The following is a 19,185-nucleotide window of genomic DNA, read 5'->3' as shown; positions in this document are numbered from 1 at the left end:
TAGACAGAGGAAAGATGTGAGTTTGATAGAGCATTTGAAGTAAGAATGGAGAGCAGAGATCGGATACACTCATATTTGTGCATGTCTATGTCAATCCTTTCCAATAAAGTTCAAAGGAGTCTATCACGTACAAACTACTTTTCTGTTATATGTGACAAAAATACATTTTCTTGGCAGGTTTCTGATGTGCAGACGCGAACCTCTGTCAGCTTCCAACTAATTTTAGTGCTTCTTGTCAGTTTCTTACAACTAATGACATAAAGGAAGAGTTGTTAGCAGAAAAACACTTTGGAATCCAAAAAAGTCTGTCAGATCTCACTGATAAGAGTAGAAGAGCTTATTTCTTGAGGTAGTTAATGTATGTTCATGAAAATTAGAAAATTACTGTTTAACATGTATTAAGGAATTCATCTCCTCCCACTAAGGAAATATATATATGAACTAATGCTCAAATATCTAGGCTTACTACAAATATGAATTTTTCTTTAATTAGTGGATTTGATATAAAATATATACTAAATTCAACAATATATTAGTTTTTACATTTTTTACATTTTATCTTACTTTTAATTTTTGATATTATAATAAAATTACATTTCTCCATTCTCTTTTCTCATATATATATATGTGTGTGTGTGTGTGTGTGTGTGTGTGTGTATGAATGTTTATTGAATCATGCAAGACCATAGCATTATAATTTTTTTTTGGTTTTTCGAGACAGGGTTTCCCTGTAGTTTCTAGAGCCTGTCCTAGAACTAGCTCTTGTAGACCAGGCTGGCCTCGAACTCAGAGATCCACCTGCCTCTGCCTACCGAATGCCACCACCGCCCGGCTTCATTAAAATTTTGACAGAGATCACTTTATCTTCTAATAGCAATATATTCAATGTGCAAACATGTGTGTATGTAGACACACACCGTACATGTACACTGTAGAGATAGAGATAGAGATAGAGATAGAGATAGAGATAGAGATAGAGATAGAGATAGATATTAAAGGAAGATGGCTGTATTTTTTGTTTAAATTTGTCTTATTCATATTTTCAAAGGCCACTGATCATGAATGTGCATGTTACCAGTCAACATTTACTCAAAAATACATCTACGGTCTTGTATTTACAAGCTAAATATATATAGGAAATCACAAATAAATCCCTTTTAAGTTTGCTGCTGTTTTGATGAAAAAAAAAAAGAAAGGAATGTTTTGCCTACTTTCTGATACTAAATCCATGGTGATATTATTTAGGGCATGAACCTGCTAAAAATCAGCATATCCTTAAGAAAACAAAATAAATACAGAAGAATTTTTCCAGAGGTTGGAATATAGTGATGCTACTTTGCATAATAATGCTTATATCACAAGGAAATATCTGTTCAAATCAATTCAGAGAAGTACATATTTTAACAGGAATTCAATGTATCATATTTTCTATGGGTAAATTCTGTTAGTAGAATAATTGTACTAATGAAATATTGCACATTCCTCATTGAGAAACTCAAGCATAACCTGTCTATGTAGAGATTTACAGATTCATACACAGCTTCATTCTTAACCACTATTGTTTCTCCCCTAAAACACTGCTACCAAAGTCCAAAACAAGCAATTTGGTATAAACATTGTTTATTTTCAAGCCAAAATTGCTTGTATTTAAAGAATCATATACATTGTAGCTAAACACAATTTATATTTTCAAATTACTTTGACTCTTTGAAAATTTACATTTCATGGATGCAGTACCATCAAATCAAGCTTCCTCTGTGGAAATCAAACATAAAAGACAGCATCTGAAGCAGTCCTGTTTTCTATAATAGCATGCCTCAATGCAAACAGCAGGCTTAAGGAGTTTGGAATGTGGAGGGCAATAAGAAGGAAATACTGGTAAATTATCCACTTCTCTCCTGTTACAGAAATTCCAACTGCCGCATGAGTGAGCATGGTTCAGGTGAGACCCTTTTATTTATTATCGATTTTGACTTCTAATTCCAAACAAAGAACTTCTGAACACGTGGAATTTCTTCAGTGATAAGAAGTTTGTTGTCATGGAGATACATCACTGTTTCCATGGAAATTAGCCATGTGGTGAGAGGATTAGCTCTTTCACAGACTTTTTCTATTACTTTTGTAGATGAACTATCTACTGAGATCTCAATTGGTAACCAAAATTAGTGTCTGACTCCAGCATGGTGCAGTGAAGAAATGTTAAAGAAGCACCAAAGATCTTACCCTGTGTGTGGCATTGCTTTATAACTAGTGTTTTCTCAGGACACAGAAGGCCTCTTCTTTCCCATATAAACTCTGTTTATGCACTAATTTATTGTTAAACTTTTGCTGTGGTCTATAATATTGTTAAAGTGACACATTAAGGGTTTTTTGTCTTCTGTTTCAAATAATTTCTTTTATCTTTTTAGATAGAAATTTCCCCATTCCAAAATTTCCCAAAGGACACCACTTCACTTCTCATTTTCAAATTCATGGATACTTTTTCATTAATTGCTTTTATATAAGCACATACCACATAAACACACATACGACATCTCTCTCTGTCTCCCTTACACACACACACATACAAACACACATACACAAACACGTGTGCACACCTTCTCTGACTGTATAATATATGCTCTCAGAGCTGATCATTTGGTATTGAATAACCAATGGGTATCCTCTTCCTTGGCCATATATTCTCAATAATATGAATATCTAAACACGAACAAAGCAAAAATATCATTTGACATGCTAAAATGGACAAGGGAAAACCCTGCATTCCTGACCTCTACATTAGGAACTAAAGGCAACTAAAGAATACTGAGAGCAGAAGAAAGAGTCTGCATAATTTCTTGGAGAAATTCTTAAATTATCATTCTGTAAAAGAAACATAACAATAAAATACTCTTAGTAACATATTGCTATACCCACAGATCAGTGCCTTTCCTAAAATTTTCTCAGAAAAGCTTCTTCCTGCAGTAGATAGAAGCTAACAGAGAGACCTAGAGCTGGACAATGTGCACAGAGTCAGAGACTTTACAGTACTCAGTTCCAAATGAAATATTAAGACAAAAGCCCCACCCTCTAGGCTAAGGGATCTATGCCCCAGACGAGGCAGACATATTATAAGAGCTAAAAATTGTGGTTGACTTAAGAAAACAGTGTCTTTCGGACACAATAGGACTGATGCCATATGAGCTCAAAGACTATGGCAACATTCCCAAAGCCTGCACAGTTCTAATCCATAAAAACTTCATCACTGAAAAAGCACAGGCCCCAATTTTTAACCAAGGAGCTATCTACAACTAATATTAACTTGAAAAGAAAAAAAATTCTTCATGGGAGTATTAGATGCTATATTAACCATACTTATTTTTGAGACAGGGTTTTTCTGTGGCTTTGGAGCCTCTCCTGGAACTAGGTCTTGTAGACCAGGCTGTACTCGAACTCACAGAGATCCACCTGCCTCTGACTTCCAAGTGCTGGGATTAAAGGTGTGTGCCGCCAGCACCCGGCCAATAGTAACAATACTTAAGGGCAATCTCCATGCCTAAGAATAGTTGGCAAACACAAAATGAAGTCAACAGTAATTTTGTAGATTTTATCTCTAATTTTGTTTAGTTCAGGCAATTTTTATTTTATTGGTCATTTGATTTTCTAAAAAAATATTTTCCATTTTGTTTTTTGTGTTTGTGTATGTGTTTCTTGATTTTTCTTATTATTGTTTATTTTATTTTTAAAAAGACAGAAAAGAAGAAAATTAATTTGGATGCATAGGGAGGTGGGAGGAACTGGGAGGAAAAGGGGAATAAAAACATGATCAAATATATATCATGTGAAAAATTACTTTCAATAAAAAATCTAGTCACATCTAAGCATCCAAAATTTGATTTTTTTTAGTCTAGAATGATGTTAAAGATTGTCTTCCTGCCACTGGAAGTGGCAGTGTGAATGTTGAAAGACATCTTTTAGAAGGGAACCCTCAAAAGGTAGCAACTGTTCATCTCTAACTATACAGGATGAAGACTCAACAGAATAAGGGAACACCATGGTGTCCTCCACAGAATTGCATGGTGTGTGACAAAATGACATCAATCAGCCGATGTCAGAGTATTTATTGGTGATTGAAGAGATCCAGCAAGACAACCCTTTATTCATCCTCCTCACCCTGATACAAGTGTACTTAGATGTTGAACACTGGGATCTACTCTGTTATTTTCTCTATGTGTGAATCTGTTCCTGGGGTGCTTGGCTTCCTCCTCAGAGGAGGCTCTCATAACTTACTAACTGACAGGCTGACAGGTCCTGTTCACATAATGTTTTACTCTTTTGTTTTTTTTTTCTATAAAATATCTATAGTTCACACCAAAGGTCATCTACTAACTGGGATATTTCAATGAAATAATACTTCACTGAATCTTATCACAGCCTAAATTCCATGGTTATTATCCTGTTGTATTTCAGTACATGGATAGAAACTCTCTCATTTAAGAACAAAAGGAGTTAACTGCCAGAGAATAGGATGTAGAATTGTGAGTGGGTAGCTTATAGGTATTATTTGACTTATGAACAAATCAATTCAAAGCAGATATGATTGCATAAAAAAATTAGAAAGTAAAGACAGTGCTAGTAAAGATGGGGGAGGAGATCCTGAGGTCCCATGACAAACTGGGGAGCTGTTGGGAGTTGATGGCTGCTGGTGGAGAAGGTACTCTGCTGAGGTGAACAGAAAATAGTTGGGCTGAAGAGGAAAAAACAGAAAAGAAGATTAGCCTGGGAAGAGAGAAGGGTAACACAGAGGAAAAGAGAAGATGGGCATCAATCAACAGTAAAACTGGTTTTAAAAGCTAAATGGGATACAGTATTTTATGCCTAATTAAAAATTGCACACAAAGAGTATTTTAATTAACTCATGTCACTTCCATTGCCAATGGTCTCTTTCAACAGTAATAGACTATCTTTCAAAAACCCTAGTGGCAAGTATGGAAAAACTTCCTACTGAGTTGTGAGTTAGAGAAATTTAAGACAGCACCAAAATAATACAGAATATTGTTGTTGCTCTTGGTTACATTAAAAAATTGAATGTAAGAAACTAATAATGAAGTTGTAATAATTGAGCTAGAATTGATCCTGCAGACCTCTTTTTAAGGATTCTTGACACAGTACCCAAAGATGTATTTGGGTTTCCCCTCTGTATGCTGTGAATATCATTGGTTAATAAAGGAACTGCTTTGGGCCTATAGCTCTGTTGTAGGCCAACAGAGCTAGGCAGGGAAAACTAGACAGAATGCTGGGAGAAAGAAGACAGAGTCAGAGAGAGAGCCGTTGCCACAGACAGACACTGGGAACTTTACCTGGTAAGCTATAACCATGTGGCAATATACATTTTAATAGAAATGGGTTAAATTCAGTTGTAAGAGTAAGCCAATAAAAAATTAGAGCTAATGGGCCAAGCAGTGATTTAATTAATATGGTATCTGAATGATTATTTCAGGTCTAAGCTTGCCAGGCAGCTGGGAACCAACAAACAGCCTCCTCCCAACAAATTGGTGCCAATGTGTTTGACTAACTTGAGAGGGCTTGGAAAGGAATTCTATATACTAAACAACAAAGCTTAGTCATAGTTTTTTTTTTTTTTCCCACGTGGGATTTGCTTATTGGCAGCATGCTGCAGATCTTTAGGAGAGGTTTTTTTCTGATTCAGTGGTAACAAAACAAAACAAAAAACACATAAATAAAAACCAAAAAAAAAAAAAACCCTGTACTGTTTTTGAAATGCCAGCTTTCCAGGCCGTTCTGCCAGTGTGACCTCTGGCTCTTTCAGGAGACCAAGCTTTTAAATGGGATTGTGAGAAATGTACTACAACTTGCTTAATAGCAACATAGACCTGTTGTGTGCCTAAAACTGGGGCAATATGCATGACTTGCACAGGCAGTGAACAGACTTCCACCGTGTTGGACTGTAATGAGAAGCAAGGAAAAAGTACCGTATATACGCTAGTAATGGCACAGTTTAAATTTTCAAGAAGCACTTAGTATTTTAAGATGCTGTTCTGGTCAGTAAAGGTTTATAGATATTCAATAAAGACAAATTCAGGTGGAAAAGGCCTCTAAATGGGTCACAGTGTTAGATAAATGTATGTAGGTTTGGGAGAGAGAAGAAAAAGAATATAGAGAAGTATAAAAAGAAGTCAATGGTTTTGAAAAATAAAACAAAGTTTTTAAAGAGACAAAGTACAGACAGTCATAGATTTAAAAATTAAGAAAAGAAAGCCACATAAAAAATCAATAATTCACAGAGAGTCTGGATTATGTACATTATTGTGTTTTCTTTGAAGTTTTTTTTTTTTTTAAATTTTAAAAATATATCCTTTTAGAATGTACATTTTAACAAAATATTCACTTATTTGACTTAGTGTATTTCTCCATCCAACAGTGCTAAGGCTGGCTTAGTGCCAAGGCTCTTCAACTTGGACATGCATGAAGATCCTTGAGGGCTTGCTAGGTAAAACACACACTGTAAACTTGATTTCTTGGGCTTCTGGTTAAGTACATCTGGTTCAGTCTAGTAACATTTTTTTAATAAGTCTTGAACAACAGTTGAATCAAGAAACATGCTTTTCATGTATGGTTGTGTTCTAGGGGACACTTGCCAATTTCTTGGACCACTTCTGTTTAGAATGGGGAAACACTAGTAACACTTCACGAAAAAGGACCTAAATGCCATCGTGTAAAAACATTTCTCACAGCTAGGGTTCACCCAACTACTTATTTGTGTAATTCGATAATACTGAGTTAAAGAGCCACGGGATTAGTGGCATTTGGAGACAAACAACGTGGAGGATGTGATAGTCTCCTAAAAGTAGCAGGTACAAATAATTAGGTGGGACTTTGGCTTCATGTGAAAAGAGTAGTTAAGAGGGATTTGTGGGAGACATTTTATAAAAGAAACAACTTCACACTATTAACTGGCCACTCATTTCCCATCGTACTCTCTTTTTTTTTTTTTTCTCATGGTTTATTTTTTTTTATATTTAAAAATTTCCATCTCCTTCCCTCCTCCTCCCCCCTCCCTCCCCTCCTTCTCCCCTTTCTCTCCCCTCCTTCTCCCCCTTCCCTCCCCTCCCCTCCACCCATACCTCCCCTCCCTCCCTCTCAAGGCCAAGGAGCCATCAGGGTTCCCCACTCTATGCTAAGACCAAGGTCCTCCCAACTCCCCCCAGGTCCAGGAAGGTGATCGACCAAGCTGAGAAGGCTCCCACAGAGCCCGTCCATGTAGAAGAATCAGAGCCCAGAGCCATTGTCCTTTGCTTCTCAGTCAGCCCCCGCTGTTGGCCACACTCAGAGAGACGGGTTTGGTCGCATGATCCATCAGTCCCATTCCAACTGGAGTTGGTGATCTCCCATTAGTTCTGTCCCACAGTCTCCATGAGTGAACGCACCCCTCTCGTTCCTGACTTTCTCCCTCATGTTCTCGCTCCTTCTGCTCCTCATCGGGACCTTGGGAGCTCAGTCCAGTGCTCCAATGTGGGGCTCAGTCACCTTCCCCATCTGTCGCCAGCTGGAGGTTCCCTCACGGTCCTGACTTTCTTTCTCACGTTCTCTCTCCTTCTGCTCCTCATCAGGACCTTGGGAGCTCAGTCCGGTGCTCCAAGGTGGGGCTCTGTCATTTTCTTCATCTATCGTCAGGTGGAGGTTCTATGGTGATATGCAAGAAATTCATCAGTATGGCTATAGGAACTGGCCTTTTCAGGCTCCCTCTCCTAAGCTGCCCAAGGAACTAACTGGGGGCGTCTCCCTGGAAACCTGGGAACCCCTCTAGGGTCAAGTCTCTTGACAACCCTCAGGTAGCTCCTTAAATTCAGATATATGCTTCCCTGCTCTCATATCCACCCTTCCTATATCCCAAGCACCCCATTCCTCCGAGCTCCCCCCGCTCTCCCCTTCACACTTTTCTCTCCCCATCTTCCCTTGGCCCAGTCTTGCCCAACCCTCAAGTTCCCAATTTTGCCTGGCGATCGTGTCTACTTCCAATATCCAGGAGGATTACTATATATTTTTTGGGAGTTCACCTTCTTATTATCTTCTCAAGGATCCCAAACTTATAGGCTCGATGTCCTTTAATCATGGCTAGAAACCGAATATGAGTGAGTACATCCCATGTTCATCTTTATGGGTCTGGGTTACCTCACTCAGAATAGTGTTTTCTATTTCCATCCATTTGCCTGCAAAATTCAAGATGTCATTGTTTTTTACCGCTGAGTAGTATTCTAGCATGTATATATTCCACAGTTTCTTCATCCATTCTTCCACTGAAGGGCATCTAGGCTGTCTCCAGGATCTGGCTATTACAAATAATGCTGCTATGAACATAGATGAGCATATGCTTTTGTTGTATGATTGGGCATCTCTTGGGTAGATTCCCAATAGTGGAATTGCTGGGTCCTGGGGTAGGTTGATCCCGAATTTCCTGAGAAACCGCCACACTGCTTTCCAAAGTGGTTGCACAAGTTTGCATTCCCACCAGCAATGGATGAGTGTGCCCCTTACCCCACAACCTCTCCAGCAAAGGTTATTATTGGTGTTTTGGATTTTAGCCAATCTGACAGGTGTAAGATGATATCTCAAAGTTGTTTTGATTTGCATTTCCCTGATAGCTAGGGAGGTTGAGCATGACCTTAAGTGTCTTTTGGCCATTCGAACTTCTTCTGTTGAGAATTCTCTGTTCAGTTCAGCGCCCCATTTTTTAATTGGGTTAATTGGCATTTTACCGTCTAGTCTCTTGAGTTCCTTATATATTTTAGAGATCAGACCTTTGTCAGTTGCAGGGTTGGTGAAGATCTTTTCCCAGTCAGTAGGCTGCCTTTGTGTCTTAGTGACAATGTCCTTTGCTTTACAGAAGCTGCTCAACTTCAGGAGGTCCCATTTATTCAATGTTGCCCTTAAAGTCTGTGCAGCTGGGGTTATGCATAGGAAACGGTTCCCTGTGCCCATTTGTTGTAGAGTACTTCCCACTTTCTCCTCTATCAATCTCAATGTGTTCAAATTAATATTGAGGTCTTTAATCCATTTGGACTTGAGTTTTGTGCATGGTGATAGATATGGATCTACTTTCATTCTTCTACAGGTTGACATCTAGTTATGCCAGCACCATTTGTTGAAGATGCCCTCTTTTTTCCATTGTGTACTTTTGGCTCCTTTATCAAAAATCAGGTGTTCATAGGTTTGTGGTTTAAGATCCGGGTCTTCTATACGATTCCATTTGTCAACTTCTCTGTTCTTATGCCAATACCAAGCCGTTTTCAATACTGTAGCTCTGTAATAGAGTTTGAAGTCAGGGATGGTAATGCCTCCAGAAGTACCTTTATTGTATAAGATTTTTTTGGCTATCCTGGGTTTCTTGTTTTTCCATATAAAGTTGATTATTGTCCTCTCAATCTCTGTGAAGAATTTTAATGGGACCTTGATTGGGATTGCATTGAATCTATAGATTGCTTTTGGTAGAATTGCCATTTTTACTATGTTGATCCTCCCAATCCACGAGCAGGGGAGATCCTTCCATTTTCTGGTATCCTCTTCAATTTCTTTCTTCAAAGACTTAAAGTTCTTGTCAAATAAATCCTTCACTTCCTTGGTTAGCGATACTCCCAGATATCTTATGCTATTTGTGGCTATTGTGAAAGGTGATACTTCTCTGATTTCCCTCTCTGCTTCCTTATCCTTTGTGTATAGGAGGGCGACTGATTTTTTGGAGTTGATCTTGTATCCTGCCACGTTACTGAAGGAGTTTATCAGCTGTAGGAGTTCTTTGGTGGAGTTTTTGGGGTCGCTTATGTATACTATCATATCATCTGCAAATAATGAAAGTTTAACTTCTTCCTTTCCAAATTGAATCCCCTTGATTCCCTTATGTTGTCTTATTGCTATTGCTAGAACTTCAAGCACTATATTGAAGAGATAAGGAGAGAGTGGACAGCCTTGTCGTGTTCCTGAATTTAGTGGGATAGCCTTGAGTTTCTCTCCGTTTAATTTGATGTTAGCTGTCGGCTTGCTGTAAATAGCTTTTATTATATTTAGGAATGACCCTTGTATCCCTAATCTCTCCAAGACCTTTATCATAAAAGGGTGCTGAATTTTGTCAAATGCTTTTTCAGCATCTAATGAGATGACCATATGTTTTTTTTCCTTCAGTTTGTTTATATGATGGATTACATTAATAGATTTTCGTATGTTGAACCAGCCCTGCATCTCTGGGATGAAGCCTACTTGATCGTAATGGATAATTTTTCTAATGTGTTCTTGGATTCGGTTTGCCAGTATTTTATTGAGAATTTTTGCGTCCATGTTCATGAGTGAGATTGGCCTGTAATTCTCTTTCTTGGTTGAGTCTTTGTGTGGTTTAGGTATCAGGGTAACTGTAGCTTCATAGAAGGAATTTGGCAGTGACTCTTGTGTTTCTATATTATGAAATACCTTAAGGAGTATAGGTATTAGGTCTTCTTGGAAGTTCTGGTAGAATTCCGCATTGAAACCATCTGGTCCTGGGCTCTTTTTGGTAGGGAGGTTTCTGATAACAGTTTCTAATTCTTCGCGACTAACAGGACGATTTAGAGCATTTACCTGGTCCTGGTTTAACTTTGGTATATGGTATTTATCTAAAAAACTGTCCATTTCTTTTACATTTTCCAATTTTGTGGCATACAGGCTTTTGTAGTAAGATCTAATGATTTTCTGAATTTCCTCTGTGTCTGTGGTTATGTCCCCCTTTTCATTTCTGATCTTGTTAATTTGCGTGTTCTCCCTCTGCCGTTTGATTAGTTTGGCTAAGGGTTTGTCAATCTTGTTGATTTTCTCCAAGAACCAGCTTCTTGTTTCATTGATTCTTTGGATTGTTTTCTGTGTTTCTATTTTGTTGATTTCTGCCCTCAGTTTGATTATTTCCAGTCTTCTACTTCTCCTAGGTGAGTCTGCTTCTTTTTTTTCCAGAGCTTTCAGGTGTGCTGTTAAGTCACCAATGAGTGCTTTCTCCGTTTTCTTTAAGTGGGCACTTAGTGCTATGAACTTTCCTCTTAGCACTGCTTTCATTGTGTCCCATAGGTTTGAGTATGTTGTGTCTTTGTTTTCATTAAATTCAAGAAAGACTTTAATTTCTTTCTTTATTTCTTCCTTGACCCAGGTGTGGGTCAGTAGTTGACTGTTCAGTTTCCATGAGTTTGTGGGCCTTCTGGGGGTAGCACTGTTGTTGAATTCTAATTTTAATCCATGGTGATCCGATAAGACACAGGTGGTTACTAATATTTTTTTGTAACTGTGGAAGTTTGCTTTGTTACCAAGTATATGGTCAATTTTCGAAAAGGTTCCATGAGCCGAAAAGAAGAAGGTATATTCTTTCCTATTTGGGTGGAATGTTCTATAGATGTCTGTTAAGTCCATTTGGTTCATTACCTCCATTAAGTCTTTCAATTCTCTGTTAGGTTTCTGTCTGATTGACCTGTCCATTGGTGAGAGAGGAGTGTTGAAGTCTCCAACTATTAGTGTGTGTGGTTTGATGGCTGCCTTGAGTTCTAGAAGTGTTTCTTTTACATAAGTGGGAGCTTTTATATTAGGGGCATAGATATTCAGGATTGAGACTTCATTCTGAAGGATTTTTCCTGTTATGAGTATAAAGTGTCCCTTTCCATCTCTTCTGATTGATTTTAGTTTGAAGTCAACTTTGTTGGAAATTAGTATGGCCACACCCGCCTGTTTCTTAGGGCCATTTGCTTGATAAACCTTTTCCCAACCCTTTACTCTGAGTAGGTGCCTGTCTTTGTGGTTGAGGTGTGTTTCTTGTAAACAGCAAAATGTTGGATTCTGTTTTCGTATCCAGTCTCTTAGCCTGTGCCTTTTTATAGGTGAATTGAGTCCATTGATATTAAGTGATATTAATGACCAGTGGTTGTTAACTTCAGTCATTTTTAGTAGTAGAGTTTGTGTGTTTCCCTTCTTCTAGTTGTGCTGGTGAAGGGTCGCTAGATGCCTGAGTTATTGTCGGCGTTGTTGGACTCCTTGGTTTGTGATTTTCCTTCTATTACTTTCTGCAAGGCTGGATTTGTGGCTGCGTATTGTTTAAATCTGTTTTTGTCCTGGAATATCTTGTTTTCTCCATCAATGGTGAATGCAAGCTTTGCTGGGTATAATAGTCTAGGCTTGCATCCATGTTCCCTAAGTGTCTGTAGCGCATCTATCCAAGCTCTTCTGGCTTTCATGGTTTCCATTGAGAAATCAGGTGTAATTCTGATAGGTTTCCCTTTATATGTTACTTGACCTTTTTCCTTTGCAGCTCTTAATATCTGTTCTTTATTCTGTATGTTTTGTGTTTTGATTATTATATGGTGTGGGGATGCTTTCTTTTGATCCAGTCTATTTGGCGTTCTGTAGGCTTCTTGTACCTTCATAGGAACATCCTTCTTTAGGTTGGGGAAGTTTTCTTCTATAATTTTATTGAATATGTTTTCTGGGCCTTTGAGTTGTAATTCTTCTCCTTCTTCTACCCCAATTATTCTTAGGTTTGGTCTTTTCATGGTGTCCCAGATTTCCTGAATGTTTTGTGTTAAGAATTTGTTAGATTTGTTTAGTTCTTTAATCTGTGAGTTTATTTCCTCTATAGTATCTTCAGAGTCCGAGATTCTTTCTTCCATCTCTTGTATTAGGTTGGAAATACTTGTCTCTGAAGTTTCTGTTCGTTTACTCAGAGTTTCCATTTCCAGTCGTCCCTCAGATTGTGTTTTCTTCAATACCTCCATTTCATTTATCAGGTCTTGTACTGTTTCCCTTACCTGTTTGATTGCTTTTTCTTGTTTTTCTTGTTTTTCTTGGGTATCTTTGAGAGATTTATTTATTTCGTCTACCTTTTTGTTTGTCATCTCTATTTCTTTATGGCAGTTTTTTACCTCCTGTTTAAGGTCCTCTATTATTTTTATAAAGTACTGTTTAATGTCGGTTTCTTCTATATCTTCTGGGGTAGGGTGTTCAATTCTTGTTGTTTCGGGATGTCTGGCTTGTGGTGATGTCATGTTGCCTTTCATGTTGTTGGAGGAGCTCCTGCATTGGCGCCTGCCCATCTCTTCCTTCAAAAGGAGCGTGGAGGTGTTTGGTGTCCCCAAAGAATGATGGATCCTCCTGCAGACTGTGAGGTCCCCTTGCAGGCCAAGCAGCTCTCAGACAAAGGCCTACCTTGCTCCGGGCAGTCAAATGAAGGAGGGGACCTCCCACCGGCCTGGGTGCACTCAATTCCAGGTCCCCAGAGCCCAAACAGGCTGAGCTGTGGGATTTTGTGGCCCCAAAGACGGGAGGATGAGGAAGGGGGAGGGGGGGAGGATTCTGGGTGCAAGCTGGGAAGGGACAGGGAGAGAGAGGCGGTATCCGGGGAGAATAACCCCTGCAGGAAGAGCAGGAAGTGTGCTGGTGGCAGGGGGAGTTGTGGAAAGTCGGTGGTCCCTCTCCGGGCTGCTGCCGTGGTTCAGGCACTCACTCCTCACTCACCCCAAAGAATGATGATCCTCCTGCAGACTGTCAGGTCCCCTTGCAGGCCAAGCAGCTCTCCGACAAAGGCCTACCTTGCTCCCTTGCTCCGGGCAGTCAAATGAAGGAGGGGACCTCCCACCGGCCTGGGTGCACTCAATTCCAGGTCCCCAGAGCCCAAACAGGCTGAGCTGTGGGATTTTGTGGCCCCAAAGACGGGAGGATGAGGAATGGGGAGGGGGGGGAGGATTCTGGGTGCAAGCTGGGAAGGGACAGGGAGAGAGAGGCGGTATCCGGGGAGAATAACCCCTGCAGGAAGAGCAGGAAGTGTGCTGGTGGCAGGGGGAGTTGTGGAGAGTCGGTGGTCCCTCTCCGGGCAGCTGCTGCGGTTCGGGCACTCACTCCTCACTCACCCCAAAGAACGATGGATCCTCCTGCAGACTTTCAGGTCCCCTTGCAGGCCAAGCAGCTCTCAGACAAAGGCCTACCTTGCTCCGGGCAGTCAAATGAAGGAGGGGACCTCCCACTGGCCTGGGTGCACTCAATTCCAGGTCCCCAGAGCCCAAACAGGCTGAGCTGTGGGATTTTGTGGCCCCAAAGACGGGAGGATGAGGCAGGGGGAGGGGGGGAGGATTCTGGGTGCAAGCTGGGAAGGGACAGGAAGAGAGAGGCAGTATCCGGGGAGAATAACCCCTGCAGGAAGAGCAGGAAGTGTGCTGGTGGCAGGGGGAGTTGTGGAGAGTCGGTGGTCCCTCTCCGGGCAGCTGCAGCGGTTCGGGCACTCACTCCTCACTCACCCCAAAGAATGATGGATCCTTCTGCAGACTGTGAGGTCCCCTTGCAGGCCAAGCAGCTCTCAGACAAAGGCCTACCTTGCTCTGGGCAGTCAAATGAAGGAGGGGACCTCCCACCGGCCTGGGTGCACTCAATTCCGGGTCCCCAGAGCCCAAACAGGCTGAGCCCAAAGAAGGATGGATCCTCCTGCAGACTTTCAGGTCCCCTTGCAGGCCAAGCAGCTCTCAGACAAAGGCCTACCTTGCTCTGGGCAGTCAAATGAAGGAGGGGACCTCCCACCGGCCTGGGTGCACTCAATTCCAGGTCCCCAGAGCCCAAACAGGCTGAGCTGTGGGATTTTGTGGCCCCAAAGATGGGAGGATGAGGCAGGGGGAGGGGGGGAGGATTCTGGGTGCAAGCTGGGAAGGGACAGGAAGCTTCTTTGAAGTTTTTGACTGTGAAAGGAGATAACTATATTTCATTGTCTGGGCTACTAAGCTAAACCAGCATGTGTATTAAAAAGGTATCTTGACTTCAAAATTTGAGTCTAAGTATATGTTGCTTTGGAAAAGAGGTTCTTCTTTTGTTTCTACAGAGGATGAGAACCTGTGGATTCATTCCAGGCTAATATGGTTTGATAGAACACAATCCCCTGAAAGATCACCATGAACACACCCAAAGAATTACTGCATCCAACTGCCGACTGAGATGAACCTAACATACAGGATATACCACGAAATGTGGTTAACAACACCCCCAAACAGCAGGAAGCAGTTTGGATAAAACTATGCCCATATTCCCAAATATTGTCTATAAAAGTTTATTTACATTTAAAGGGGATATGCTATGGAGATTTGCATTGGTGTTGATCTCAGTTTATTGATACAAATTTAAGGGCAATCTTGTTATATGTATATTTTTGCTCTTGAGTAAGGTAATATGATTGTGTAGTTCATTTGAAAAACATTATGTATAATTAAGAAATATAGGTTAAGGCAGGTGATCGACAAAGCTGAGAAGGCTCCAACAGAGCCCGTCTATGCAGAAGAATCAGAGCCCAGCGCCATTGTCCTTTGCTTCTCAGTCTTAACATAGAGTAGGGAACCCTGATGGGTCCTTGGCCTGGAGAGGAAGGGAGGGGACGTATGGGTGGAGGGGAGGGGAGGGAATGGGGAGGAGGAGGGGAGGGAAGGGGGAGGAGGAGGGGAGGAGATGGAAATTTTTAAATATAAAAAAATAAACCATGAAAAAAAGAAATATAGGTTAATAATCATCTATAATAGTCAAGCTTGTAGTCATTTTAGTTAGATTTTCTAGATGTATAAAGATATACTTCAGCTGGATAGGTATTCTTCAGATCTTCCAGAAACCTTCAGAATATCACATTTAAAATGTTGAAAAACTTAAGACTTTCATGAGAATGAGACACATCTGCTCTTGGCAGCACTAAGCTACTTCAAGAAAATAATGGGCATTGAAGAGGCTTCTTACGGAATTGCTTAGCCATTTGACCAAGAAATCACTTTTTTTTAGTTTTTTTTTTATTTTTTATTAAAGATTTCCATCTCCTCCCCCTTCCCTCCCCTCCCTTCCACCCATACCCCCACCACTCCACCCCTCTCCAAGACAAAGAGCCATCAGGGTTCCCTTCATAATGTTAAGTTCAAGGTCCTCCCAGCTCCCCCTAGCCTTGTCAGTTTGGTTGCTCCCCTTCCTGGACTTAGGGGGAGCTGGGAGGACCAAGAAATCACTTTTGCTGGACTGGTTGATAAATTGAACATGCAGGGTTCACAGAGAAATGACTACTAAACTTGCCTAAAGGTGAGATGATCCTTTAGGGTTCCTGCTTCATAAAAGAGTCTGATAGACATTTTGCAGGACACACAAAAAAGTGACTGACAAACTGCAAATATAGGTGGATCTGTCTTTGAAATTTTCTACTTTGTGGAAAATTCTCCTGCATACTATGGGCCTGTAGGCTGAAGATGGATACCCTAACAATTCAGAAGTACATTGGTGACTGTCCAGGTATCAAGATATCTCCGTCAATTCTAGAGTTTTAGAAGTTACTTACAATGTACTCCCTGTTTACTTAGGTAATATTGTATCCTTCTGGAGTCTTTGATGGAGTTGAAGAATAGATATAGTTTTTTCTTAGTCATGATAAAAGATAAAATAGATATAAATGTTTTAACTATAATTCTTGCTTGATACCTGTTTTATTATTTATAATTTTACTGTATTAAATTTAAACCTTTCTTTTCATTTAAATAGAAAAGGGAGATGATGTGGTATTCCTCTCTGTAAAGTGTGAATATCATTGGTTAAAAAAGGAACTGCTTTGGGCCTATAGTAGAAGAACAGAACTTAGTAAAGAAAACTAAAGAGAATGCTGGGAGAAAGGAGGCAGAGTCAGAGAGAAGCTATGGAGCTGCCACTAGACAGATGCTGAGAAGTTTACCCAGTAAGCCACAGCCACATGGCAATATACAGATTAATAGAAATGGGTTAAATTCAGTTGTGTTAGCCAATAAGAAGCTAGAGCTAATGGGTCAAGCAGTGATTTAATTAATACAGTGTCTGTGTGATTGTTTATGTCTAAGCTAGCTGGATGGCCAGGAACCAACAAGTGCCATCCTCCTACAAAAGATGATATGTAAATTTTTATAGAAGAAGACTCATGGGTTTTCTTAACTCTATGAAGCTTATGAATCATAATATGTCAAACATGGCAAGATGTAGTAGTTAATGACATTACATATTAGAGGTAATGTGACTGCCAGAGGGGATGTAAGCCCAAGTCAATAGAGGGAAACTCGTGCATGGTATTCTAAACACGGACAATAACCAATGATTTATAAGGTCATAGAATTTAGAGGAGGATCTATTACTGTAACTTTCTTAAATCTATAATTTTTAAATGTGTTCTAAGTGTTTATTCTTTAATCCACAGATAAGTGTAGCTCACTTTTCATTAAAAATGTTCTTCTTTTTGCAGCAGAGAGAATGTTATAGAAACCCTGGTCAAAATTTAGAGAACAGCCGACTGCTGGATACCCCAAACCAAATGATGCTTCTGTGATACAACCCTAACATCTAAGGCTCAGGGAAAAGTTCAAAAGTTTGGGGAATAAGAACACAGGGCACCAGGACTCCTGCTCAAAGATATTGTCTTCTGCATATGACAGAGAAATTGTGCCCATGAAATCTTAAAAATGTGGGTGCCTAAACAAGACCTACAAATTGTCATTGTAGGTTGATATGCCATGTGGTTTGGGGAGACCTTGCAAGTACTGGAGATCATGAGGCACAAAAAACTAATGACTGAGATTTGGAGACTATGAATAAAGTTTAAATATAAGAGAGATTAGATGAGAGGAGATAAGGTTGTTCAAAGGAGGAGTTACACAGAAGAAAGATAAGCGAATGATGTAAACCCATTACTCTTATATGAATGTTTTTGTTAAAAAATAAAAATTTAAAATGAAAAGTTTTTAACTTGCAGGCTATATGCTATGTTTCTATATTAAAAACTTGCCACAAGTAACAATCCCAGATAACCTAGACAACAATGATGACCCTAAGAGAGACATACAAGATCTAATCTACATGGGAAGTAGAAAAAGACAAAATATCCTGAGTAAATAGGGAGCATGGGGACCTTGGGAGAAGATTGAAGGGAAGGGGAGAGGCAGTGAGGGGAACATAGAAAAATGTGGAGCTCAATAAAAATCAATAAAAACAAAACAAAAGAAAGTGGTAAAAACAACTTGCAGTTACATGAAAATGAAGAAAAGAGCATTATAGACAAATTTTTCAAGCATTCAATCCTGAAACTATAACATTCTAATTCCAAAAGTTGACATATATTGTGTGTTATTAATATATAACAGTTCAAAATGTTTTAATTTGGTTTTAAAAGAAAGTTTCTATTTTTAGTTTTCATTAGTATGTAAATGTATATGTGTCTTTGTTTGTTTATGTTCACATGCCGAAGGATTGTAGTAGAAGGCATGAGATAATCGAAAATTGGAGTTACAGGAAGCTATGAGTCATCTGAAGTAGACACTGAAGTAGATGCTTGGAACAAATTTGAGTGTTCTGCACATGATATCAGCATAGACTTTTAACAACTGAGTCATCACAATAGTTGAAATATTGAGTATATATATATACATATATATATATATATATGTATATATATATATAAAATCTGGAAGTGACTAACAGCAGAAATCCCCTGTTTATTTTTTATCTCTACTACCTTTACTGCAAGTGGGGCACATTTGGCCTTGTTCACATTGACTGGGACTCTAAGCAATGTAAATGAAACAGCCATGAGTAATTTTGTATAAACTATTAACCTCTAGCACTTACATTTAGTCCTTGGGAAAAGTTTATCACTTTTGTTTGTTATAAGAATTTATACCCAGACAACTACACTGTCCCAGTGTCACCAGCAGTATCCATTTAATTAAGTTACTGACAGCTGTTTTTCTATTTTTTAATCAGTTCAGTGTCTAAGACTTTATAATCAAATGCAGCAGAAAATTTGTGCCAGGTTTACCATTTTCAGGCTTTTCTTTTCCGAAAGCGAGACATGATTTGTTATATCACTCTTTTGGTGCTACTGTGGATAGATATGTTTCCTTTATTTCTTCATTCGTCTTTGAATTACCTTATACCAAATGATATTCAAAAACTAATCTCTGTCTTCAAATTTTATAAATATTGTATATTCAAAAAATCATGGAATGTTTTGCAATGGGATTGGTGAGTTGCAGGACTATTACAAAAAAAAAAAAACCCATTCAGACATGTTAAAATTCTAGACAGTCCTTCCATTTCCTAAAAGAAATAGAAGGTTTATATTTGTAATGTGTTAGAACCATTTTCAGATGAAATTGGTCCTGTCTTTTATGT

Source organism: Arvicola amphibius, chromosome 5, assembly GCF_903992535.2.
Source record: "Arvicola amphibius chromosome 5, mArvAmp1.2, whole genome shotgun sequence".
Taxonomy (NCBI): Eukaryota; Metazoa; Chordata; class Mammalia; order Rodentia; family Cricetidae; genus Arvicola; species Arvicola amphibius.
Note: the sequence above shows the minus strand (reverse complement) of the source record.